The sequence below is a fragment of the Oryctolagus cuniculus genome, chromosome 17 (genome assembly GCF_051225735.1).
Source record: "Oryctolagus cuniculus isolate XC-2025 breed Fujian yellow rabbit chromosome 17, ASM5122573v1, whole genome shotgun sequence".
NCBI classification, from domain to species: domain Eukaryota; kingdom Metazoa; phylum Chordata; class Mammalia; order Lagomorpha; family Leporidae; genus Oryctolagus; species Oryctolagus cuniculus.
The window spans coordinates 22,188,509-22,214,623 of NC_142883.1; the positions used below are offsets into that span (position 1 = coordinate 22,188,509).

The 26,115-nt window shown below is 49.2% G+C and overlaps 1 protein-coding gene across 6 annotated transcripts in view; it reads right to left on the bottom strand.

The window, feature by feature from the left end:
* WIPF2 (WAS/WASL interacting protein family member 2) overlaps window positions 1-16,528 on the bottom strand; it is a 57,664-nt gene extending 41,136 nt beyond the window's left edge. The window contains exon 1 of one of the 6 annotated variants that reach the window (XM_008271434.5): window positions 16,323-16,528. The gene's annotated coding sequence lies outside the window, so the exon portion shown is untranslated. The other 5 variants (XM_089318035.1, XM_089318037.1, XM_070060740.2 and 2 more) reach the window with 5 other exon arrangements.
* Between the last annotated feature and the right edge of the window lie 9,587 nt (window positions 16,529-26,115).

The following is a 26,115-nucleotide window of genomic DNA, read 5'->3' on the forward strand; positions in this document are numbered from 1 at the left end:
TGCTCTCCCAGCCTACCAAAGGTTTTGTTGTAAGCATTTCATATGTTCTTTGAATACCAGAAGTGATTTGGTTTTCTGATTGAACCATAACATGTAAGGATATGCAAAATATGATTCAATCAAAAGTGTGATGTATGTGTATTAGGAGGACAACAGGAAGTACTGAGAGTAGGTAGCAGTATAAGAATCCAAAATCTTCATCTTTCCTAACAAATTCAATATATAATAGCTAAGAATGGAAAACCAAGAAATAACAATATAGCTTACTGTAGAGAAACACAGAGATAATTGACATGAGGAAAAAACACTAGAAGTTTTCAAAGTGCTTGAAAACAAAGACGAAATAGAGCAGCTAACTTGCTTTTGTTTTTCCTTTATTATGAGCCTTGAAGTATCATCTAATTCTTTTTTTTTTTAAGATTTATTTATTTATTATTTGAAAGGCAGAGTTACAGAGAGGCAGAGGCAGAGAGAGGGAGAGAGAGGTCTTCCATCTGCTGGCTCACTCCTCAGTTGACCGCAACATCCGAAGCTGCACCAATCCAAAGCCAGAAGCCTCTTCTGGGTCTCCCACGCGGGTGCAGGGGCCCAAAGACTTGGACCATCTTCTACTGCTTTTTCAGGCCATAACAGAGAGCTGGATTGGAAGTAGAACAGCCAGAGCTCGAACAAGTGCCTATATGGAATTCCAGCACTGCAGGCAGCAGATTTACCCACTATGTCACAGTGCCAGCCCCTCATTTAATTCTTTAAAGTATATACGCTTACTATTTTGACAAAAAAAATTACTAAAATCAAAAAACCTTAACACTGCATAAGCAAAACTACAATATATGGAGCAAAAGTTCAAAAAATCAGGTCAACGCAGTTAAGGAAAATAAAAAAACGAACCAGAGCCAGCATTGTGGTGTAGCAGATAAAGCTGCCAGCTACAATGCTGACATCCCATTTTGTCACCAGTTCATGTCCTGGCCACTCCACTATTGATCCAGCTCCCTACTAATGGCCTGGGAAAAAGCAGTGGACGATGGCTCAAGTGCTTGGGCCCCTGCCACCCACATGGCAGACCCAGATGAAGTTCCTGGCTCCTGGCTCTGGCCTGGCCCACTCCTGGCCATTGCAGCCATCTGGGAGTGAACCAGCGATGGAAGCGCGCTCTCTCTGTCTCTTTTGCGCTCTGTAGCTCTGATTTTCAAATAAAATAAATAAATCTTTTAAAAAATCAATAAAATTAAAAGGCCATTATGCCCAGTTCTAGAACCTGTGTCTTGACTCATGGAAACAGGCTCTCATGACCTGAATCTCAGCCACAGCCTGGGTGTAACCACACAGTGAATACCAATCCCAGCGATTATTCTAACAGAGATCAAATACCAGTGTGAGCAACTTCCAGGCCACTCAAAGAAATTATGACCAAAATTACTTGCAAAGATAAGCACAAAAGGCCGGCGCCGGCACCCCAGGTTCTAGTCCCGGTTGGGGCACCGGATTCTGTCCCGGTTGCCCCTCTTCCAGGCCAGCTCTCTGCTGTGGCCCGGGAGTGCAGTGGAGGATGGCCCAAGTGCTTGGGCCCTGCACCCCATGGGAGACCAGGAGAAGCACCTGGCTCCTGCCATCGGATCAGCGCGGTGCGTCAGCTGCGGCGGCCATTGGAGGGTGAACCAATGGCAAAAGGAAGACCTTCCTCTCTGTCTCTCTCTCTCACTGTCCACTCTACCTGTCAAAAATATAATAATAATAATAATAATAATAATAAAGATAAGCACAAAATTAGAGAGATAAATATTAAAATCAATTACCTCCTTTTAGATCTGGCTTTCAACTTAATGCAACTGCCGAAAAACAAAAACAATCTGCATTTGTTGTCAAAACTTCATTAGAAGTCCTAAGAAACTTTAATTAGACAAAAAGTCTATTCTAAGACAGGCCAAAGCCTAGTTACTGATGGCATAAAATGGCTCTTAACATTCTAGACTAGCCATTATCTCATGTTATTAGCCTCCGACTTCCCTGAGCCAGTTGTCGTTTGCGGACTCCAATGTAAATGCGGAAAAGCATATACAGAGAACAAAATCCAGTGATGACAGCCTCCATTAAGTACAGGGCTGAAAGAAAACTCAAGCAGATGCTCTATAAAATGCTGATCCAGACTTCACAGGGAGAGAAGTGTCATGCCTCATTTCAAAGATAATATATGAAGTCCCAAGTCCCCACAGATAATCTAATAACAAAGCTGTGACTTTCACTGTCGAGGAGCCTCTGCTTTCTCACTCTAATACCCTTAAGCCATCGGAAACACAGATGCTCCTTGCTGAAATGCTAGAAAAATTTGCACATTTTCATTCCTTGATCACGAGTGACAGGCTGCTAAATGAAGAATCTACTCTAAGCTATGAAAACAGGGCAAGCTGATCCAATTATATAAGAAAGGTACTAAATCAAACAGGACCATCTGGGCTTTGAGTACTGTGATTTCTGAACAAAAGTCAATATACTTGCAGATAAAAATGCTTTCACAAGCCCAGAATTACAATGGCTCCAGATAAAAACATTTTAATATATTCAGAGTTATAATGACCCTTGGGCTACTGATTCATGTTCACATCCAACAAAACTTATGTGTCATGTTAAGACATATGGCCTAAATGACAGGTATGACAGAATATATACTCACCAGTTCATAATAAGAACATCTGTGCTCTCTCTCTAGCCCCATGAGGACAACATAATAGTCAATATCTCCTACAAGTAAACAGATTTTCTGTTTCCTAAGTAGCAAATCTGGCAAACCAACATCCCCAACACCCCTCATAATCTAAGAATTGGTCCCCAATAATTCTAATTTCCAAACCAATTTCTAAGACCTTAAACTTGCTTCACTTCTGATCCAGCTCTCTGCTAATGACTTGGGAAAAGCAGCAGAAGATGGCCCAAGTGTTTGGGCCCCTGCTACTCCAGTGGGAGACCTGGATGAAGCTCTTCAGCCTGGCCCAGCACTGGCCATTGCAGCCATCTGGGGAGTGAACCAGAGAATGGAAGATCTCTAACTCTTTCAAAATAAATAAATAAATCTTAAAAAAAAAAAAAAGGTTTAAGGCCAGCCAAGTTTAATTTGAAGGACCTAAGAGAAATCAAGACTCAAACACCAGGTTTTATCCAGTAAAGTTCTTAGAGAAAACATACTGCTCTGCACAAGTACCAGGTACCAGCCTTCTTTACCATACTGATGGCTTCAGCACCAACACCAGTAAAAGAACATTGTGGAAAGAACTGACTAAAAAAAAACTCTACCTTCAAGGTTGAGCTCAAAATTCACTGTAGTATTTATCTGTTTTTAAGGAAAGCCCACACCCTGGAGCCTTGCCTCTTCCCTCTCTGCTTCTCACTTTCCAAGTTCCAGTCACAGTGGAACTTCTTTCAGGTCCTCAAAATACCCATTTATTTCCCTCCTCAGAACCTCCACCTATAATAGTCTCATCCTCCCCTAACCCTTACTGTTCAGCCTTAAAAGTCAATTCCTCAGAGACTTTCCCTGACTGCTTTTCTTCCCAATCAACTTGGGATGAGCTGTCTCCACAGGATTGATTCCAACAATAATTAATTTTTAAAATATTTAATTAATTTTATTTATTTAATCACACAAAAAAGAGAAATCTCCTATCCACTGGTTCACTCCCCCGAAAGCCCACAACAGCTGCGGCTGGGCCAAGCCAAAGCCAGGAGCCAGCAGTTCGATCCAGTTCTCCTACGTGGGTGACATGGACCCAAGTACTTCTGAATCATCACTTGCTGCCTCCAAGGTGTGTATCAGCAGGATGCTAGACAGGAACCAGAGCTAAGATTTGCACCCAGGGACTCTGATACGGGATGTCAACATCCAGAGCAGCAACCTAACCACTGCGGCAAATGTCCACACCAAACTGTTTAAGGATGCTGGCCAGTGATGTGGTGTAGTGGGCAAAGCCACTGTCTGCAGTGCCAGCATCCCATATGGGCACCAGTTTGAGCCCCAGCTGCTCTACTTCCAATCCAGCTCCCTGCTAATGCACCTGGGCAGGCAGCAGAGGATGGTTCAAGTGTTTGGTGCCCTGCACCTGTCTGAGAGACCCAGAGGAAGCTCCTGGCTCCTGGCTTGGATTAGCCCAGCTCTGGCCATTTTGGCCATTTGGGTAGTGAACTAGCGGATGTTAAGCTATCCCTCTCTCTCTTTGCCTCTGCCTCTTTATAATTCTGCCTTTTCTTTTCTTTTCTTTTTTTTTCTTTTTTTTTTTTTTTTTTGACAGAGTGGACAGAGAGAGAGAGAGACAGAGAGAAAGGTCTTCCTTTGCCGTTGGTTCACCCTCCAATGGCTGCCGTGGCCGGTGCGCTGCGGCCGGCGCACCGCGCTGATCCGATGGCAGGAGCCAGGATCCAGGTGCTTTTCCTGGTCTCCCATGGGGTGCAGGGCCCAAGTACTTGGGCCATCCTCCACTGCACTCCCTGGCCACAGCAGAGAGCTGGCCTGGAAGAGGGGCAACCAGGACAGAATCCGGCGCCCCGACCGGGACTAGAACCCAGTGTGCCGGCGCCGCAAGGTGGAGGATTAGCCTAGTGAGCCGCGGCGCCGGCCAATTCTGCCTTTCAAATGAACAAATAAATCTCGGGGGAGGGGAACATACCCCAATAAAAAAAAATTTGTTTACGGATGTCTCTTCCACCTGGAGAATGAGGACTGAATCAGTTTGTTTATTAACTGCTTTACATGCAGAACCTAGCACAGTCCTTGACACAATAGGAGTTCAAAAGCATTCTGGATAAATGAATAACATTAAAAATCAGTCTCAGCAATTCTTTTTATAAGAATTTACCCTACAGATATAGTCATACATGCAAAGGGCCAAATCATACGGTTACTCACTAAAGCTCAGGTTTTGTTTAAAGACCTATATATTTATTTATTTGAAAGCCACAGTTACAGAGAGGCAGAGGCAGAGAAAGTCTTCCATCCACTGGTTCACTCCCCAAATGGCCACACAGCTGGAGCTGGGCTGATCCAAAGCCAGGATCCCGGAACTCCTTTCAGGTCTCTCACAAGGTGCAGGGGCCCAGGACCTGGGCCATCTTCCACTGCTTTCCCATGCACATCAGCAGAGAGCTGGATCATAAGTAGAGTAACTGGGATTCAAATCAGCACCAATATGGGATGCTAGCACTACAGGCAGTGGCTTTACCAGCTAAGCAACAGCACCAGCCCCAGAGCTCAGTTTTTAATAGCAAAAGACTAGAAAGAGTTTATTATCAATTCCCAACTTGACTCTCACTGGGATTAAACATGACAATAGGTCTGATCTGATTTCATCATCATTTAAAAAATCATCTATTATTTTTCACTTTATGTTTCTGTGTGGGAGCAAACTGTTGAAATCTTTACTTAATGTATGCTAAACTGATCTGTATATAAAGAGAATCGAAAATGAAAAAAAAAAATAAAGACTAGAAAGAGTTTAAAAGTCTATCAGTATAAGGCCGGCGCCGTGGCTCAATAGGCTAATCCTCCACCTTGCGGCGCCGGCACACCGGGTTCTAGTCCCGGTCGGGGTGCCGGATTCTGTCCCGGTTGCCCCTCTTCCAGGCCAGCTCTCTGCTATGGCCAAGGAGTGCAGTGGAGGATGGCCCAGGTGCTTGGGCCCTGCACCCCATGGGAGACCAGGAGAAGCACCTGGATCCTGGCTCCTGCCATCGGATCAGCGCGGTGTGCCGGCTGCAGCGGCGGCCATTGGAGGGTGAACCAACGGCAAGGGAAGACCTTTCTCTCTCTGTCTCTCTCTCTCACTGTCCACTCTGCCTGTCAAAAATAAAAAATAAATAAATAAATAAATAAAATAAAAAAATAAAAAAAAAAAAAGTCTATCAGTATAGAGCAGACACCCAATCTCATTATTGCTGAAAGGCAATAATTGCCAAAGTAAGTTAAAAACCAGGGGCTAGCATTGCAACACAGTAGATTAAGTTGCCACTTGCACTACCAGCATCCAACATGTAAGAGCGCCAGTTCAAGTCCTAGATGTTATGCTTCCAATCCAGCTCTCTGCTAATGCACCTGAGAAGCAGCAGAAGATGGCCCAAATGGACCCCTGCCACCCACATGGAAGACCCAGGGAGTTCCTGGCTTCAGTCTGGCCTAGCCCCAGCCAATGCAGCCATCTGGGAAGTGAACCAGTGAATGGAAGATCTCACCCCTCTCACTCTGACTTTCAAATAATATTTTATTTATTTATTTATTTATTTTTTGACAGGCAGAGTGGACAGTGAGAGAGAAACAGAGAGAAAGGTCTTCCTTTGCCGTTGGTTCACCCTCTAATGGCCACCGCGGCCAGCGCACTGCTGCCGGCGCACCGCACTGATCCGATGGCAGGAGCCAGGTGCTTCTCCTGGTCTCCCATGGGGTGCAGGGCCCAAGCACCTGGGCCATCCTCCACTGCACTCACAGGCCACAGCAGAGAGCTGGCCTGGAAGAGGGGCAACCAGGACAGAATCCGGCGCCCCGACTGGGACTAGAACCCGGTGTGCCAGCGCCGCAAGGCGGAGGATTAGCCTAGTGAGCCGCGGCACCGGCCCGACTTTCAAATAATATTTAAAAAATAAATCTCCCTAAAATTTTGGCTGGCGCCGCGGCTCACTAGGCTAATCCTCCGCCTTGTGGCGCTGGCACACCGGGTTCTAGTCCCGGTCGGGGCGCCGGATTCTGTCCTGGTTGCCCCTCTTCCAGGCCAGCTCTCTGCTGTGACCCAGGAGTGCAGTGGAGGATGGCCCAAGTGCTTGGGCCCTGCACCCCATGGGAGACAAGAAGAAGCACCTGGCTCCTGCCTTTGGATCAGCGCGGTGCGCCGGCAGCAGCACGCCAGCTGTGGTGGCCATTGGAGGGTGAACCAATGGCAAAAGGAAGACCTTTCTCTCTCTCTCTCTCACTATCCACTCTGCCTGTTAAAAAAAAAAAATTTTTTTTTGCACATAGTATTAATAGTATGTTATATTTTCTTTTTAACAAATAAGAAACACATATGTTAGCTTTATATGTATATAGTACCTCTTGTTAAGGACTTTAAAAACAATAGTATTAGCTGCCTAACTGTTCTTGGGAAGAAATGGGTTAAGAGAAGTCAAAAGCAGACTGTTTATCTAAGGGTATCACTATATACTTTTTTGAATTTTGGATTATCTATTTAAAAAATAAAATTTGCTAAAAACATTCTTGTCCTTACTTCTAAAACAGTGATAGAAAAAATTCAAGTGTCTCACACCTACATCTTAGATGACAAATACCCTGCCAATGACTGCACACTGGGAAAGCGGAAACGGAAAGAAAATCCACAAACCCTGGGCAGCTTAACCCCATACCAGATCATACAACTTTAGAAGAAAAATTCATTTTAGATCTCTGTCTCTCCTTCTCTCTCTTTGTAACTCTTTCAAATTAATAATAAATAAATCTTTAAAAAAAAATAAGGGGGCTAGTGCTGTGGCGTAGCAGATAAAGCTGCTGCCTGCAGTGCCAGCCAGTTTGAGTCCTGGCTACTCCACTTCCAACCCAGCTCTCTGCTATGGGCTGGGAAGGCAGTAGAAGATGGCCCAAGTCCTTGGACCCTTGCACCCACATGGGAGACCTGGAAGAAGCTCCTGGCTCCTGGCTTTGGATAGGCCCAGCTCCGGCTGTTGCAGCCATTTGGAGAGTGAACCAGTGGATGGAAGATCTTTTTCTCTGTCTCTCCCTCTGTCTGTAACTCTACTTCTCAAATAAATAAATAAATCTTTTTTTTTTTTTTTTTGACAGGCAGAGTGGACAGTGAGAGGGAGAGAGACAGAGAGAAAGGTCTTCCTTTGCCGTTGGTTCACCCGCCAATGGCTACCATGGCCGGCGTGCTGCGCTGATCCGATGGCAGGAGCCAGGTGCTTCTCCTGGTCTCCCATGGGGTGCAGGGCCCAAGCACTTGGGCCATCCTCCACTGCACTCCCTGGCCACAGCAGAGAGCTGGCCTGGAAGAGGGGCAACCGGGACAGAATCCAGCGCCCCGACCGGGACTAGAACCCGGTGTGCTGGCGCCGCAAGGCGGAGGATTAGCCTAGTGAGCCGCGGCGCCGGCCCATAAATCTATTTTAAAAATTCATTTTTTATATTCAAATGTCCCAATATATCTGGCTTCGTGTATCTAAAGATAAATGAAGAACATTTTCACAGTCAGACAGGATTAAAAAAAAAGGATTATTGGATTCAGTGTTTCCTTAAGCATACAAAGTAGGTCAGTGAATTTGTACTGAAAATATAATAATTGACTAAAATCAAACGGTTTTCACTCAAGGGCCTCAAAATCCAAGCGGAACTTAATTGGAAACTACAAAGTTTTTTTTTTTTTTTTTTTAACTATGAAGTTTAAGAAACTTACATTCTAGCCGGCGCCGTGGCTCACTAGGCTAATCCTCCACCTGTGGTGCCGGCACCCCGGGTTCTAGTCCCGGTTGGGGCGCCGGTTCTGTCCCAGTTGCTCCTCTTCCAGTCCAGATCTCTGCTGTGGCCCGGGAGGGCAGTGGAGGATGGCCCAAGTGCTTGGGCCCTGCACCCGCATGGGAGACCAGGAGGAAGCACCTGGCTCCTGGCTTCGGATCGGCGCAGCGCACCGGCCGTGACAGCCATTTGGGGGGTGAACCAACGGAAGGAAGACCTTTCTCTCTCAACTCTGCCTGTCAAAAAATCAATAAATAAATAAATAAACTTACATTTTGGAGTCAGTGCTGTTGTGTACGGGTTAAGCTACCACCTGCAATGCCAGCATCCCATATGGGCACCAGTTCATGTCCAGGCTGCTCCACTTCCCATCCAGCTCCCTGCTAATGGCCTGGGAAAGCAGCAGAGGATGGCCTCTGGTTCCTGGCTTTGGCCTTGCTCCACCCTAGTCATTGCAGCCAGAAAACTGAACCAGCAGATGGAAAGACCTCTGTCTCTCCCTTTCTCTGTAACTCTTAACTTTTAAATAAATAAATGTCTAAAACAGTTACTTTTTTGTTTTTGTTATTTTTAGGATTTATTTATTTTATTTGAAACTCAGAGTTACAGAGAGAGGGGAAAGAGAGATCTTCTATCTACTGGTTCACTTCCCAAATGGCCACAAAGGCCAGGGCTGGGCCAGGCTAAAGCCAGGAGCCAAGAGCTTCATCAGGAACCAAAAGACTTGGGCCATCTTTTGCTGCTTTCCCAAGCACATTAGCAGGGAGCTGGATCAGAAGTGGAGCACAGGGGACACGAACCAGCGCCCATATGAGATGCTAATGTCACAGGTGATGGCCCCAAGTTTAGTGTTCTTTTGAAAACTGATTGTAAGAGGTAGGAAATCCTTACATATACAATTTTTTTTTAGTTTTATTTTATTTATTTGAAAGAATTACAGAGAGAGGTAGAGGCAGAGAGAGGGGTCTTCCATCCGCTGGTTCACTCCCCAGATGGCTGCAACGGCTGCAGCTGCACCGATCCGAAGCCAGGAACCAGGAGCTTCCTCTGGGTCTTCCACGCAGGTGCAGGGGCCCAAGGGCTTGGGCCATCTTTTACTGCTATCCAAGAGCTGGACTGGAAGAGGAGCAGCTGGGACTAAAACCAGCGCCCATATGGAATGCCAGCGCTTCAGGCCAGGGCATTAACCCACTGAGCCACAGCGCTGGCCCCTACATATACAGATTTACCAGACTTTCCATTCTTCAGAAAAGAAAATCCTGAGACCAAATTAAAGACAACAATTACATTTGTTTCCAAAAACAAAGTGCTGAATGAGAGTCAAACCCTCTGAACCTGAAACTGCTAGGTTCTCAAATCCACATATCGGGAACCAAATGCTATAAATTATTAGTGGTAGGAGAAGATGAATCCAGGGCCACTAGCAAGAGGTTTCATTTTGGGGTGATCTCCAACAAAGGCCACTGTCATAATGATCTTCATAATCCATTTCAAGACCTATCAGAGACAAGGTTATCTTCAGTTTTTACCCCCTGTAAAACAAAAGGGTATTTACTAAGTGGAATGTACTGTCAGACAGCCATTGTAAACTGATTTTGCCAAGCCTAAGAGGCAAGCTAAGAGCCAATTCCTGTCTCCCATTCTCAGTAACTCATATGCCTTCACAGGCTCTTTCTGTTTGCTAAGCCAAAAGCTGAAGAGACTTAAGACTGCCAGAGACATTAGCAAGCCTATCACCTTTTCTTCTAATTTCATTTTTCCCAAAAAACTTCTTTTCAGCATTTTAAAATGCCTATCCAAAGACAGTATCAAGAAATACTCCATAGGGGCAGGCACTGTGGGCACAGCAGGTTAATCCACCACCTACAGCACCAGCATCCCATATGGGGCTGGTGTGAGTCCTGGCAAAACAGCAGCAGATGGCCCAAGTCCCTGGGCCACTGTCACCCATGTGGGAGACCTGGAAAAAGCTCCTGGCTCCTGGCTTTGGCCTGGCCCAGCCCTAGTCCTTGCGACCATTTGGGGAGTGAACCAGCAGATGGAAGATTTCCTGTCTCTCCTCCTCTCTGTAACTCTTTCAAATAAATAAATAAATCTTTTTTTTTTTTTTTTTTTTTTGACAGGCAGAGTGGACAGTGAGAGAGAGAGACAGGGAGAAAGGTCTTCCTTTACCGTTGGTTCACCCTCCAATGGCCGCTGCAGCGGGCGCACCACGCTGATCCGAAGCCAGGAGCCAGGTGCTCCTCCTGATCTCCCAAGCGGGTGCAGGGCCCAAGCACCTGGGCCATCCTCCACTGCACTCCCTGGCCACAGCAGAGAGCTGGCCTGGAAGAGGGGCAACCGGGACAGAATCCGGCGCCCCGACCGGGGCTAGAACCCGTTGTGCTGGCACTGCAAGGCAGAGGATTAGCCTAGTGAGCCGCGGCACCAGCCTAAATAAATCTTTATTAAAAAAAAAAAAAAAAAAGCCGGCGCCGTGGCTCACTAGGCTAATCCTCCACCTTGCGGCGCCGGCACACCGGGTTCTAGTCCCGGTCAGGGCGCCGGATTCTGTCCCGGTTGCCCCTCTTCCAGGCCAGCTCTCTGCTATGGCCAGGGAGTGCAGTGGAGGATGGCCCAGGTGCTTGGGCCCTGCACCCCATGGGAGACCAGGAAAAGCACCTGGATCCTGGCTCCTGCCATCGGATCAGCGCGGTGCGCCGGCTGCAGCGGCGGCCATTGGAGGGTGAACCAACGGCAAAGGAAGACCTTTCTCTCTGTCTCTCTCTCTCACTGTCCACTCTGCCTGTCAAAAAAAAAAAAAAAAAAAAATACAATAAAAAAAAAAAAAAAAAAAGGAAGAAGGCCGGCGCCGCGGCTCACTAGGCTAATCCTCCGCCTTGCAGTGCCAGCACACCGGGTTCTAGCCCCGGTCGGGGCGCCGGATTCTGTCCCGGTTGCCCTCCTCCAGGCCAGCTCTCTGCTGTGGCCAGGGAGTGCAGTGGAGGATGGCCCAAGTGCTTGGGCCCTGCACCCCATGGGAGACCAGGAAAAGCACTTGGCTCCTGGCTCCTGCCATCGGATCAGCGCGGTGCACCGGCCGCAGCGCGCCGGCCACGGCGGCCATTGGAGGGTGAACCAGAGGCAAAGGAAGACCTTTCTCTCTCTCTCTCTCTCACTGTCCACTCTGCCTGACAAAAAAAAAAAAAAAAAAAAAAAAAAAAGACATGCTCCTTAGGGGCTGATAGTGAAGCATGTAGATTAAGCCACCAACATACCTTATCAGCGCACCTGTTCAAGTCTTGGCTGCTCTGTTTCTGATCCAACTTCCTACCAATTTCCCCCAGGGAAGGCAGTGGAAGATGGCCCAAGTACTTGGGCACTTGCTACCCACTGGGGAGACTAAACTGGAGTTTCTGGCTTTGGACTGGCCCAGCCCTCGCTGCTGCAGCTATCTGGAGAGTGAACCAACAGCTGGTATATATATGTCTCTCTCTCCTCTCCTCCCTTCCTTCCCCCCCCCTCCCTTTCTCCCTCCTCTCTCTCTCTCTCTCTCCCCATTTTCCTGTCATTCTACCTTTCAAATAAATCTTGGGGGTAGGGAGGGAAAAGGAAAAAACTGCTCCCTAAATTTAGCCTGTGGGTCCTCAGGCTCAAAGGCATGGGAGTAAGAGTAGGGGAAAGAAAGGAGGAAATACTGTTTCTTCCTCAGTGCCCTAGACTCACAAAGCCAGGCAAAGGCAACGATTTTGCTTTTAATCACCAGATGAGTATGAAGCAGATTTAAATTTAGAAGAAAAATAAAGAATTACAAGGACATTCAGTAAAGTACAGCCTCTATTTCTTTGCAGAGCAGCTCTCGGCATCTGCCAATGAACCTCGTTTTGACATGGAACGCCCCATCCACTCTAATCCAGGGCATATCCCTCAGAGACAGTCAGTCAACCGGAACTCTGCCAACTTCTGCTTGGGAGTTGTGTGAGAACAGTAGCAACAAGAGCCTACTTTGAGAAGGAGATCAACAATCACACTCAAGAAGAAAAGAAGTTATTTGGCAAAGGGATGCATGTTGCCAAAATGTTAGTCACAGCTTCAAGGTCCCAATTTGTGCCTCTGCAACTATTCTTTGCTTTGACAGAGTCCATTCTCTGGCCCAGGAAACCCAGCTCAGCTTCTGTCACCCTCCACATCTGAGGCAGTCAAGAGTCCTTTCAATTTATTGATATCAAACTGCGCCACAGACAAGATGTCCACCATACTAAAAAGGACAGGAAAAAAATGTGCAATTTGCCATTTTCCACTTAAAACTGGCTCAAGCAGAGCAATGGAAAAATGTGACAGGACAGGAAAAATTGAAAATCATTATGTTACAGAAGCAGGCTATACCAAAAACCTGCCCCATAAGTTATTTCAAAACCCTTTTAACAACAAACCAAAGGGGCCGGCGCCGTGGCTCACTTAGTTAATCCTCTGCCTGCAGTGCCAGCATCCCATATGGGTGCCGGGTTCTAGTCCCGGTTGCTCCTCTTCCAGTCCAGCTCTCTGCTGTGGCCCGGGAAGGCAGTGGAGGATGGCCCAAGTACTTGGGCCCTGCACCCACATGGGAGACCAGGAAGAAGCACCTGGCTCCTGGCCTCGGATCGGCGCAGCGCCGGCCACAGCGGCCATCTGTGGGGTGAACCAACGGAAAGAAGACCTTTCTTTCTGTCTCTCTCACTAGGAAGAAGCACCTGGCTCCTGGCCTCGGATCGGCGCAGCGCCGGCCACAGCGGCCATCTGTGGGGTGAACCAACGGAAAGAAGACCTTTCTTTCTGTCTCTCTCACTAACTTATCCAAAAAAAAAAAAAAAAAGGTACACTACAGATTGAAGTACCAGTAGAATATTAGGCAGGTTTTTACTCCCTAACTAACTAACTGCATATACTTTGTAATCTGCAGCTCTTCCTGGGGTTAGTATAAAGACTAACAGTCCTGATTTCTAGAATTAATTCAAAGCAACAGGAAGACACAATCAAGCGCACAAGGTACTCTCCCACAGAGCCCAAGAGGAAAAGTTCAGTAACTCCACCTTCTAAAGAACAGACTCTTCTCCCTTCCCTTCTTACACATAAAAACCCCACGGTTCTCGACACCTTCTACCCTCTCTTGCATTTCACCTTTGTGCTGACATCACGTAACTAATCAGTACCAACAAGGGTAAACACTACTCTTGATATCAAGTGAGGCAGATCAGAAACTGCCCCTTCTTTAGCAAATCCACGTCAGACTTCAGAAATGCCAAGACTTTCAGGAATACTTCTTCTGAGATAAAAAAAAAAAAGTTCATCTATGGGCAAACTGTTAAGAGTATTATGCCCCAAAAGAAGTTAAGAGTCAGAATTTCAAAGGGTTAATCATAAGGAAGGGGTGGCAACTAGTGCAGCAAGATAAGCCAACACTTCGGATGCACCTGCAACCCCTATTAAAGTGTCAGTTAAGAGTCCCAACAGCTCTACTTCTGATCCAGCTCCCTGCTAACCCACTCTGGGAAGCACATGATGGCTCAGCAATTGGGTCCCTACCACCTAGGTGGGAGATCCAGATGGAGTTCTGGACTCCTGACTTCGGCCTGGCCCAACCCTGGCTGTTGCCAGCAACTGGGGAAGTGAACTCGTGTGGGAGACCTGAAAGAAGCTCCTGGCTTCAGCCTGACCCAGCCCTGGCTGTTGTGGCCATTTGGGAAATGAACCAGCAGATTGGAAGACTGATCAACTGATCAATCTCTCTCTCTCTCTCTCTTCCCCTCTCTGTAACTCTGCCTTTCAATTAACTAAATCTTTAAAAAAAAAAAAAAATACTCAGGTGGCCAGAAAATAAAACCCTGCCTTCCTTGGTAAGACACCAGAGGATGGCCCGGGTCCTTGGGCCCCTGCACCCTCATGGGAGACCCAGAGGAAGTTCCTGGCTCCTGGCTTTGGATCGGCACAGCTCTGGCCGTTGCCGCCACTTGGGGAGTGAGCTGGGAGACAGATGCCTTCTCTATATATATATATAACTCTCTGCCTTTCAATAAATAAAGAAATCTTTAAAAAAAATTTTAAAAACCCTGCCTTCTACCAAATTTTCCATCAACTCACCTCATTCATTCCCCAACTCTAACTTCCTCATCTTCAGCTTAATGGTAGATTATACAACATAACACAATTATGAAGTTATTTACTGAAAGTTCACATTAATAACAGCTAGAAAATTAAATATGCATCAACTAAAAACCAACTCCTCAAGGCTAGTGTTGTGGCACAGCAAGTAAACCTACTGCCTGCGATGCCAGCATCCCGTTGGGAGTGTCAGTTCATGTCCTGTCTACTCCACTTCCAATCCAGCTCCCTGCTACTGGCCTGGAAAAAGCAGTGAAGATGGCCCAAATGTTTGGACCCCTGCTACCCACATGAGAGACCTGAATGAAACTCCAGGCTCCTAGGGCCAGCACTAGGGTGTGGCGGGTAAAGCCATTGCCCGCAGTGCCAGCATCCCATATGGGTGCCAGTTTGAGCCTCCGTTGCTCCACTTCCAACCCAGCTGAGAAAGCAAGAGAAGTTGACCCAAGTGCTTGGGCCCCTGCATCCATGTGGAAGACCCAGAAGCAGCTCTTGGCTCCTGGCTTTGGATCAGCCCAGTTCTGGCCACTGTGGCCACTTGGAAAGTGAACCAGCAGATGAAAGCTCTGTCTCTTCCTCTCTTTCAAATAAAATAAAATAAATCTTTAAAAAAAAAAAGGGAAACTCCTCCATGGCACACACAAAATAATGCAGCACAGCTTAGCAGAAGAAACTGAGAAACACGCATCTGCACATGGGTACCTCAATCTGGTTCTGGGGAACACTTCTCTGCAACCACTTCAAAGATCTCATTTGGTTAACACAATCTTTTAAAGGCAGGGATGGACCAGACCTATATTTCAAAGGGGGGGGGGGGAGGCGGAGAGTTTAATGATTTGCCTGAAAGTTACTTAGTAAATTTATAGGTGGGCCAGCACAGTCCTGATCCCCTGAGGTTCTCCTCTGGTTTTTAAAGGCAGGGAGGGAAAAAAAAAAAAAAAGGCAAAAAAAAATCAGTCATTTAGAAACCAAAACAGTAACGCAAAAATAACAGCACACCAGAAAGTGGGGAGCCCTGGGACAGCCCAAAGCAGATTATGCAAGTCCTTTTAAAAGTATGCATTCCAGGCCACAGCAGCGCCTTCCAGCTTCTCACGCCAATGCTCTCTCGTACGAATCTTCCTTCTGGATCACTCAGCCACACGCGCGCACTCTCCGTCCCCTCACCTCACTCCACCATCAGCCCGCCACTCCGGGCGCTCCATGCCATCGCAACACTCCTCAGCACAACCTTCGATTCAAGGCCGATTGCCGCTCACCCAAGGGCTCCTGATCACGACCCCCTCCGGTGCAAGCGGCTTCTCGAGTCATGCTCCCAAGCTCGGCTGTTCACCCAGTTCAGCGCTCAGAATGTCACACCGACCTCCCTCTCCCACAGCGTCCGGCTCCCGACCCGCTCCCCACCGGTCCCGCTGCGCACGGTTAGCGCGTCCCTCACGCCGCGGCGCCGTCCTACTCACCTCACCCAGCCCTCCAGGATCCCTCACTTCCTGTCTCAAAACCTGCCTCCTCTTCACAGTCCGCCCTCGCCCACACCAGTCCCCGACCACTCCTCCCTCCTGAACACCCCCCACGCCCCCTCTCCTCCGGGCTCTGCGGACCCAGCCCCCCGCCCCCGAGACCCCGCTCCCGCTCAGGCCCCTCCTCCAACGCCCCCCGCTCCCCTCAAACCCCGCCTCCAAGCCCCGTCCCCCGGCGCTCCCTCCCACTCAGGTCCGCAGGTCACCTCAGCGACGGATCCAGCCGTCCTAGCCTCTTTGCAGCCTGGTCGCAGCCGCTCCAGGAGCGAATCCTCTGCCCCCTCCGCTCCGGCTTCGTCCTGTCCCGCTCGCCCCTCGGCAAGCTCTTTCTCACCGCCGCCGCCGCCCCTTTTGCCAACCCGGAAATGGATATGCTCCCACCGTCCCCAGCGTCCGCGAACAAAATGGAGGCGGGGGAAAAAGGAGGAGGGAGCAGTGAGCGAAGAGACGCCAGGCGCGTGCGCAGCTATAAAGCCCGCCCCCTTTCGGAGCACGTAAAGGCGGAAGTGGTTGACCTGGCCGCCATCTTGGGAAGGTCGCAAAAATTCCGCTAAGCAGCTAAAAGGCTCGTTTGCAATTTGTCTATAAGCGGGAAAACCTGGAAGGCTTTACCTACCTAGTAGTGCCTGGGTCCCACCCCCCAGAGAGCCTGATTGATTGTTCTGGATGCAGCGTAGGCATCGGGGCTTGTAGACTTGCGGGCGTGATTCTAACGTGTTGCTGAGGGGGAGAGCCCCTGAACTAAAGTCTTTCTTGAATTTACTTCTTTTTCGTGTTTATTCCATGGCACACACACCTCCTCCCCCCCAAATGTCCTTCCCTCATCTCGAATTAACGAAGTACGCGCTTCACTCAACCTTGGAAGGGCCCAAGTGGTCAAGCTCCGGTTGTCACAGCAACAGAGGGGCGGGCTCTGGCTAACACCGTTTACGTCATCTGGGCCATCGGACCCGAACCCCGGTGTCTTCTCTCTGGCGGGCCAGAGGTTCCTGGCTTCCATGGCTGGGGGATGGTGATGCAGACTCCAGCTGCTTGGGCCAGGGAGAGGAATCCTGTGCCCTCCGTTGGCGGAGCTGCTCTGAGCTAACGATCTCTCCCCTAGGCACCCACTTTCCTGCGACAGCCAACACCACTGACTTCCAACCTCCACATGCTCCCTCCATTCCTAGCGCTGAATCCAAAGTACAGGGACGGGGTTGGGATCTGGTTCTCACGACTGACTAGCTGTGTGCCCTCGGGCTTCAACTCCCCTACCTCTAAAATGGGTCTAAAATGCCTGCAGTATCATGGGGGTGTTGGAAGGCTCAAATCAAGTAATGAATGGGGAAACACGTGATATGCCATAAGTGGTTGTTATTTCTATTTTACTTCTGTTCCGCCGTGAGCAGTGCTGGGCACCACCCACTAGTCAAGTAAATGTCACATTGCTTACCTGCTGTGGGCCAGGCACTGGAGGTGTCACCAGGAGAAAGATACAGAAGTGACTCAGAGCCTCTACCCCCAGGAAACTCAGTGTGTGTTGGTGGGCAGATTGGCATGTAAACAGCCAGCTGAGATACAAGTCAGCCTGTGATTCACCCCATGGGGACACACGTGCCGTGGGGTGGCAGACAAGGAAGTGATTAATTCTTGCTACGGAATGAGAGAAGGTTTCATAAATGATGTTGAACTGGGCCTTGAAGGACGAGCGGGATTTTTCTGGTAACTAGAGAAGGCAAGGAACACATTTCGGGCATAGAGACCAGTGCATGCAAAGGTCGCGACGTTCAGGTGTCTGTATCCTGGGTGGCTGCAGGTGGGATGACAGCCAGGGAGGTGGTGATCTAAACTCCTTAATAGAGTCTCCCTGCTCTTCAGCCTCATCTGTCTATTCCCTCACAGGTCACTCAGCTATGTGGACCTGCTTTCCAGCACTGCAGGAGACCAGAGGGGCTGGTGCTGTGGCACGGCAGGTTAAAGCCCTGGCCTGCAGCGCTGGCATCCCATTTGGGTACCGGTGGTTCAAGTCCCAGCTGCTCCACTTCCGATCCATCTCCCTGCTATTGTGCCTGGGAAAGCAGCTGAGGATGGCCCAAGTGCTTGGGCCCCTGCACCTACATGGGAGACCTGGAAGAAGCTCCTGGCTCTTGGCTTTGGCTTTGCCCAGCCCAGGTCATTGTGGCGATTTGGGGAGTGAACCAGTGGATGGAAAACACCTCTCTCTCTCTCTCCACCTATTTGTAACTCTGCCTTTCAAACGAATAAAATAAAAATTAAAAAGAGAGAGAGAGAGAGAGACAGAAGAGTCCCCACGGTAGGGCCTTTATACTGGCTCTGTTCTTCCTCTTCTTCCTTCTTCAGTCTTAGCTCACGTGTCTTCTCCTCAGAGGGTATTCCTTGCCCACAGTCGCTAAAGTAAGCTCGGTGATGGGGACAGCCGCTAGGGTAAATACAGAGACATCTCACCCAGACTTGGCTTCATAAAGAAAGTGACTAAGGGGGCCTGCGCTGGGGCACAGAGGTTAAAGCCCTGACCTAAACCGCCGACAACCCATATGGACACCAGTTCTAGTCCCAGCTGTTCCTCTTCCAATCCAGCTCTCTGCTATGCCCTGGGAAAGCAGTAGAAGATGGCCCAAGTCCTTGTCCCTGTACCCACGTGGGAGACCCAGAAGAAGCTCCTGGCTCCTGGCTTTGGATCAGTGCAGCTCTGGCCGTTGTGGCCATCTGGGGAGTGAAGCAGCAGATGGAAGACCTCTCTCTGTCTGTCTCTACCTCTCTCTGTAACTCTGTCTTTCAAATAAATAAAATAAATCTTAAAAGAAAGAGAGAAAGAAAGAGAGAAAGAGAGAGAGAGAGAGAGAGAGAGAGAGAGAGAGAAAGAAAGAAAGAAAGAAAGAAAGAAAGAAAGAAAGAAAGAAAGACAGAAAGAAAGACTAAGGCAAGCCATCACCCAGTCAGGAAGGAAGTGTTCCAGAGAGAGTAAATGCAAAGCAAGAAGAAGCATGACATGTTCCTAGAACTGAAAGCATTTCCGTGTCATTAGAGCTAGAACTTGGGGCAGAGGCGATAAATTCGGTCAAAGAAGTGAGCATAAGGACCTGTCACTCACGTTGACCGTACTAGAGACGGGCATAGGCTCACATGCTGTAACTCATGGAATCCTCACAATGACTTTCTGCAGTAGGTTATTCTCCCGTTTTTTAGATGAACAAACCAAGACACAGCAAGGTGAGCTGTCTTACTCAAAGTGACATACCTACAGAGTAGTGGAAGTGTCTCATATCTGTGTTAGTGACTCCCAAACCCAATGCCCCGTCTTCCTCTCTCTCTCTCTCTCTCTCTCTCTCTCTCTCTCTCTCTCTCTCCCTCTTTCCTCTTTCTCAGATTTATTTATTTATTTGAAAAGCAGAGTACCGACTGGCACCGCGGCTCAATAGACTAATCCTCCGCCTGCAGTGCCGGCACCCCAGTTTCTAGTCCCAGTCGGGGCGCCGGATTCTGTCCCGGTTGCCCCTCTTCCAGGCCACTCTCTGCTGTGGCCAGGGAGTGCAGTGGAGGATGGCCCAGGTGCTTGGGCCCTGCACCCCATGGGAGACCAGGAGAAGCACCTGGCTCCTGCCTTCGGATCAGCGCGGTGTGCCAGCTGCGGCGCGCCGGCAGTAGCGGCCATTGGAGGGTAAACCAATGGAAAAGGAAGACCTTTCTCTCTGTCTCTCTCTCTCACTGTCCACTCTGCCTGTCAAAAAAAAAAAAAAAAAAAATCAGAGTACCAGCGGCTGGCTTGTGGCACAGTGTGTTAAGCTGCTGCCTGTGACACCAACATCCCAAGTGAGCACTAGTTTTAGTCCTGGCTTCTCTGCCTCCCATTCAGCTCCTTGCTAGTAAGCCTGGGAAAACAGTGGAAGAAAACAGTGGAAGTGGGCCCAGGTACTTGGGTCCCTGCCACCCATATGGGAGAGCCAGATAGAGCTGCACACTCCTGGTTTCAGCCTGATCCAGCCCTGTCCATTGTGACACTCTGGGGAATGAACCAGCAGATGGAAGATCTCTCTGTCCCTCCCTCTGTGTGACTTTTTCAAATAAATAATTCTTTTTTAAAAAAATGCACAAAAACGTGAATTATCAGGTGACTATTAAAAAAAAAAACATCATGCTCTAAGTACCAGGTAAAGCTGTCACCTGTGATGTTGGCATCCCATATGGGTGCTGGTTCAAGACCCAGCTGCTCCACTTTCAATCCAGCTCCCTAATAATGTGCCTGCATTAGAAGCGGAGGAAGGCCCAGGTCCTGGGCCCCTGCACCCCTATGGGAGACCCAGAAGCAGCTCCTGACTCCTGGCTTTGCCCTGGCCCAGCCCCAGTGGTTGGAGCCATTTGGGGAGTAAACCAGCAGATGAAAGATCTTTCTCTCCTCCTCCTCCTCCCTCTGTAACTCTGCCTTTCAAGTAAATTAAAAAATAAATATTTAAAAAAAGAAAGGAAAAGAAGAAGGCATTTCAAAATGCAAATTCTGAGGCACCGGTATCCTGGAAGATAGAATAAGGAAGGTGGACTCTTGCATCCAATACATAGAATCACTAAGAATATGACAGGGACAAATGCAGACTGACCTAAAAGTGTTCTATTGGACAACATTGCTATTGGTGTTGTGATTTTCCAAAATGGTATATAACGGGGCCGGTGCTCTGGCATAGTGGATAAAGCCGCCGCCTGCAGTATTGGCATCCCATATGGGCGCTGGTTCGAGTCCCAGCTGTGCTACTTCTGATCCAGCTCTCTGCTGTGGCCTGGGAAATTAGTAGAAGATGGCCCAAGACCTTGGGCCCCTGCATCCATGTGGTAGACCAGAAGAAGCTCCTGGCTCCTGGCTTCAGATCGACACAGCTAAGGCTATTGTGGCCAACTAGGGAGTGAACCAGCAGATGAAAGACCCCCCCCCACCTCTGTGTAACTCTGACTTTCAAATAAATAAATAAATCTTTTAAAACATGGTGTATAATACCAAACAATTTACACCATAGTTGTATTCCTGGAAAAGACAACAGTGCAGAAACACTTTATGTTTCTGCTTTCCTTTATTCAAACTAAGTACCTGGAAGACCATCTCCCTAAAAACAACTGAGAATTCTGGATAGAAGTGTATATATTATATGTGTGTGTGTGTCTGTATATATGGGGGGGGGGCATTCACGTGGAAGTCAGAGTGGCAGAGAGAGACAAAAAGATCTTCCATCTGCTGGTTCACTCCTCAAATGGCCACAACAGTCAGGGCTGAGCCAGGTTGAAGCCAAGAGCCAGGTGCTTAAATTTTAAGTGCTTTGATGAGCAGCTAAAACAAAGACATTTTCATGACAGGGGCCGGCATTGTGGTGCCTACAACACCAGCATCCCATATGGACACCAGTTTGAGTCCCGCCTGCTCCACTTCTGATCCAGCTCCGTTCTAATGTGCAGCAGCAAATGGCCCAAGTGTTTGGGCCTCTGCGTCCACGTGGGAGACCTGGATGGAGCTCCAGGCTCCTGGCTTCAGCCTAGCCCAGCCCTGGCTGTTGTAGCCACTTGAGGAGAAGATGAGAGATTTTCTCCTTGTTTCTTTCTCTCCCTCTCAATTCTGCCTTGCAAATAAATAAGTACATCTTAAAAAAAGAAACAAAAAAAGAAATTTTCATGTCAAAACTAAGCGAAGGCAGGGGACATGGAGAGACAAACGGAACTGAAGCAAGTCTTGGCTCTGATGGCATCGCCTGGCTCGGTGCACCGGAGCCTTTGTCTGGGAAACACCCCAGAACCTCCTCACAAGGGGAATTCAACAGGAGATTCTCCCTCCTCAGCAATGGGGCTCAGACCACTACATCTTCACGGTAAAGTGAACCACAAGGACACCAGTCCTCTGCTCCCGAGGGAGGGCTGATGGCAGTAGATTCTGGGCTCAGAGAGTTATAAATAGATCCTGCATACACGACGTCCAAGAAAACGTCCAGAAGTCACGGGGGCGCAGGATCCGCCTGCATCGTCTGGAACTGTCCTTCACACCGCAAGCACTCCAGCAGCCCTGACTCAGGAGCAAGTTCTTGTCATTGTGGCAGAGAAAAAGCAAGTTCCCCACAGGCGCCGTGGTGCAGCGTGAGTATGCTGCTGGAGATGCCCACATCCCATACCAGAGCACTTGCCTTCAAGCACCCGCTCAGCGGCTGCTTTTTTAAAGATTTATTTATTTGGGCCGGCGCCGCGGCTCACTAGGCTAATCCTCCGCCTTGCGGCGCCGGCACACCAGGTTCTAGTCCCGGTCGGGGCGCCGGATTCTGTCCCGGTTGCCCTTCTTCCAGGCCAGCTCTCTGCTGTGGCCAGGAAGGCAGTGGAGGATGGCCCAGGTGCTTGGGCCCTGCACCCCATGGGAGACCAGGATAAGTACCTGGCTCCTGCCATCGGATCAGCGTGATGCGCTGGCCGCAGCGCGCTGGCCACGGCAGCCATTGGAGGGTGAACCAACGGCAAAGGAAGACCTTTCTCTCTGTCTCTCTCTCTCTCACTGCCCACTCTGCCTGTCAAAAAAAAAAAAAAAAAAAGATTTATTTGTTTGAAAGTCAGAGAGAGAGAGAGAGAGAGATCTTCCATCTGCTGGTTCACTCCCCAGATGGCCTCAATGGCTAGAGCTGAGCCAGGCTGAAGCCAGGAGCCAGGAGCTTCTTCCAGGTCTCTCACTTGGGGGCCAAGCACTTAGGCCATCCTCTGCTGCTTTTCCCAGGCCATTAGCAGAGAGAAATGGAGCAGCTGGGCTTGAACCAGCACATTGCAGGTTATGGCCTTACATGCTACACCACAATGCTGACCCCCTGCTCTGCTGCTGCACCAGCTTTCTGCTAATGCACACCCTGGGAGGCAGCAGGTGAGGGCTTAGATCCCCTACTATCTTTTCTAACTTTTTAAAATATTTATTTGCTTATTTATTTATTTGAGAGACAGAGTGAGCAAGCTCCCAACTATTGGCTCACTCCCCAAATGCCTGCAACAACCATGACTGGGCCAGGCCAAGGCTAGGTTCTAGGAATTCAGTCCAGGTTCCCCACGTGGGTTCCAAAGATCTAAGTCCCTGAGCCATCACCTGCTGCCTCCCAGGGTACGCATTAGCGGCAAGCTGGAGTCAGAAGCCGAAGCCAGGACTGAACTCTGGAATGGGGTGCAGGCATCTCGAGCTGCGGCTGAACTGATAAGTGGATGCCCGCCCCCAGTCCTCCCAGCTATGGAATAGGCTGAGAGCTTGCAAGTTATCCACCCTCTGCCAGCCTCAGGCTTCTCATTGGCAGAGTGTCGATATGACTAAATGGAATGCATCCCAGGTGTTTACACAAGGGAGAGCATGCACTGACCTCAGCCACCACCTGTTATTAGGGTGTCAGCAATTGGAGGTAGATAGAAGTCATTCTAGAGATATTCAAGAAATGGCATGTGGCACTGGAGAGAGGGAGGGGCCAAGGATGACGGCCGGATTGCAGGCTTGAACTCCTGCGTGGAGGTGACGCCAACACTTAGCTGGAAAGCGATGCGGAGGAAGAGGAGGGACTCAGACGGAGAAAGAGGCTAGCAGCTTGGTGGGCTATCCAAGAAGAGGGGGCCAGAGGTCCACTGCATATTTGGATCTGGAACATGGATGAGCAATCTTTGCAATTTGAGACTCAAACTGTGGCAGCCATTCTCCAAAGATGGCTCCCGATGAACCAGAGCGCCTGCTCCAGACTCCCGCCTTTGGCCTGGCCCAACACTGGCTGTTGCTGACCTCTTTCTCTGTCTTGTCTTTCTGTCTTCAAATAGAAATACATACATATTTCCCAAAAAGAAGACCTGGCAGCTTCCACTTTTGTGCTTTGGGGACCCCTAAGCTTCCATGTGGGAAGGCAGCTACTCTGCTGCTGAGATCACCCAGAGGGGGAGCCCTGGACGTGTAGAGTGAGAGAGGGGCAGCCACCCCGGCAGCCTGCTGCTCCCACCGTGCAGGACACAAGCAGTCAGCCAGCGTGGACATCCCAGCTCCAGTCACCTGCCCTCAGCCACGTGGCAGACCCTACCCAAGAGCACAGAGCCGCCAGCTGAGCCCCCATCAGCCTGCAGTACAAAATGCTTGTTGCCTTAAGCCACTGCGTGTGGACCAGTTTGTTATGCAGCAGTGGATTCCCAAACGGAAAGATGATGATGAAATCAGAACCCAAGATTATAGAGGGAATAGGGCTTGGGAACTCCACGGCAAGGACTAGGGAGAGGGATAAGACCGGCAAAGAGACAGAGAAAGAGAGGAGAGAGGCGAATCCCTAGAGCATGATATTCTATCAGAGAGTATCGAGTGTTCAAGAAGACGGAATAGGGGAAGGCATGTGGCCTAGCGGCTAAGACACACACACACATCCCACGTCAGAGGGCCCTGGATCAACACCCAGCTCTGGCTCCTGACTCTAGCCTCCCGCTAATGGCTAATGCAGGCCCTGGGATGCAGGGGCGATGCTTAAGCAGTAGGGTTCCTGCCACTCAATGCGGGAAGCCCGCATCGAGCTCCTGGCTCCAGGCGTCATGCTGCCCCTCCTGTGGCTGTTACAGGGATTTGGGAGGTGAACCAGCAGATCCATGGGAGCTTGCTTTCTCTCCAGCCTCTCAAATAAATAACTAACTTTACAGGAAATTTAAAAAAAAAAAAAAAAAGAAGAATGTCCTGAAATATCAAATGCCAGCGAGAGGAAAGTAAGTGTCCTTGGATTTGGGAACAGGAGCTCCCTGGTGACCTTGACCAGGGCAATTTTAGTGAGTGATCAGAGTGGAAGCCATATGCACCAGAGTGCAGAAGGAGAGAGCAACAGAGTAACAAACGAAGCACACCCGAGCTACACCCCAACCCCAGTGAATCTCAGAGCACAGTGTTGGTGGCGGTGAACCCCATGTCCATTGTGATAGTATTCATATAACATCCAAAATTGGCAAAATGCAGGACCTTGCATTGTGGTGTAGATAGGCGGCCGCCTGCAATGCTGGCATCCCATACAGGAGTGCCCACTAGAGTCCCAGCGGTTCCTCTTCTAATCCAGCTTCCTGCTAGCTGCCTGGGAATGCAGCATAGGATGGCCCAAGTGCTTGGGTCCCTGCAACCCATGTGGGAGACTCAGATAGAGCTCTGGACTCCTGGATATCCCACCCTTTCATCACTCTTCCCTTCAAATAAATAAATTTTTAAAGATTTATTTTTTTTATCTGAAAGGCAGAGTTACAGAGAGGGAGAGATGCAGAGGCAGAGAGAGAGAGAGAGAGAGAGAGAGAGAGAGAGAGAGAGGTCTTCCATTAGCTGTTTCGCTCCCCAAATGGACACAACGGCCAAGGCTGGGCCAGATTAAAGCCAGGAGCCAGGAACTTCTCCCAGGTCTCCCATGGGGGTGGCAGAAGCCCAAGTACTTGGGCCATTTTCTGCTGCTTTCCTATGTGCATTAGCAGGGATCTGGATTGGAAGTGGAACTCGAATTGGCATCCATATGGGATGCAGGCACTGCAGACTGCAGCTTAACCCACTATGCCACATTGCTTGCCTCAATAAATCTTTTTGAAAGCATTTTTAAAACTCAATAAGAGGCTGGCGCCATGGCTCAATAGGCTAATCCTCTGCCTGTGGCGCAGGCACACCGGGTTCTAGTCCTGGTCGGGGCTCCAGATTCTGTCCCGGTTGCCCTCTTCCAGTCCAGCTCTCTGCTATGGCCCGGGAGGGCAGTGGAGGATGGCCCAAGTGCTTGGGCCCTGCACCCCATGGGAGACCAGGAGAAGCACCTGGCTCCTGCCTTTGGATCACCGTGGTGTGCTGGCCGCAGCGAGCCGGCCAAAGCGAGCCAGCCATTGGAGGGTGAACCAATGGCAAAAAAGGAAGACCTTTCTCTCTGTCTCTCTCTCTCACTGTCCACTCTGCCTGTCAAAAAAAAAAAAAAAATTCAATAAGAGGGGTCAGCACTATGGCATAGAGGGTTAAGCCGCCTCCTGTGATACTGGCATCCC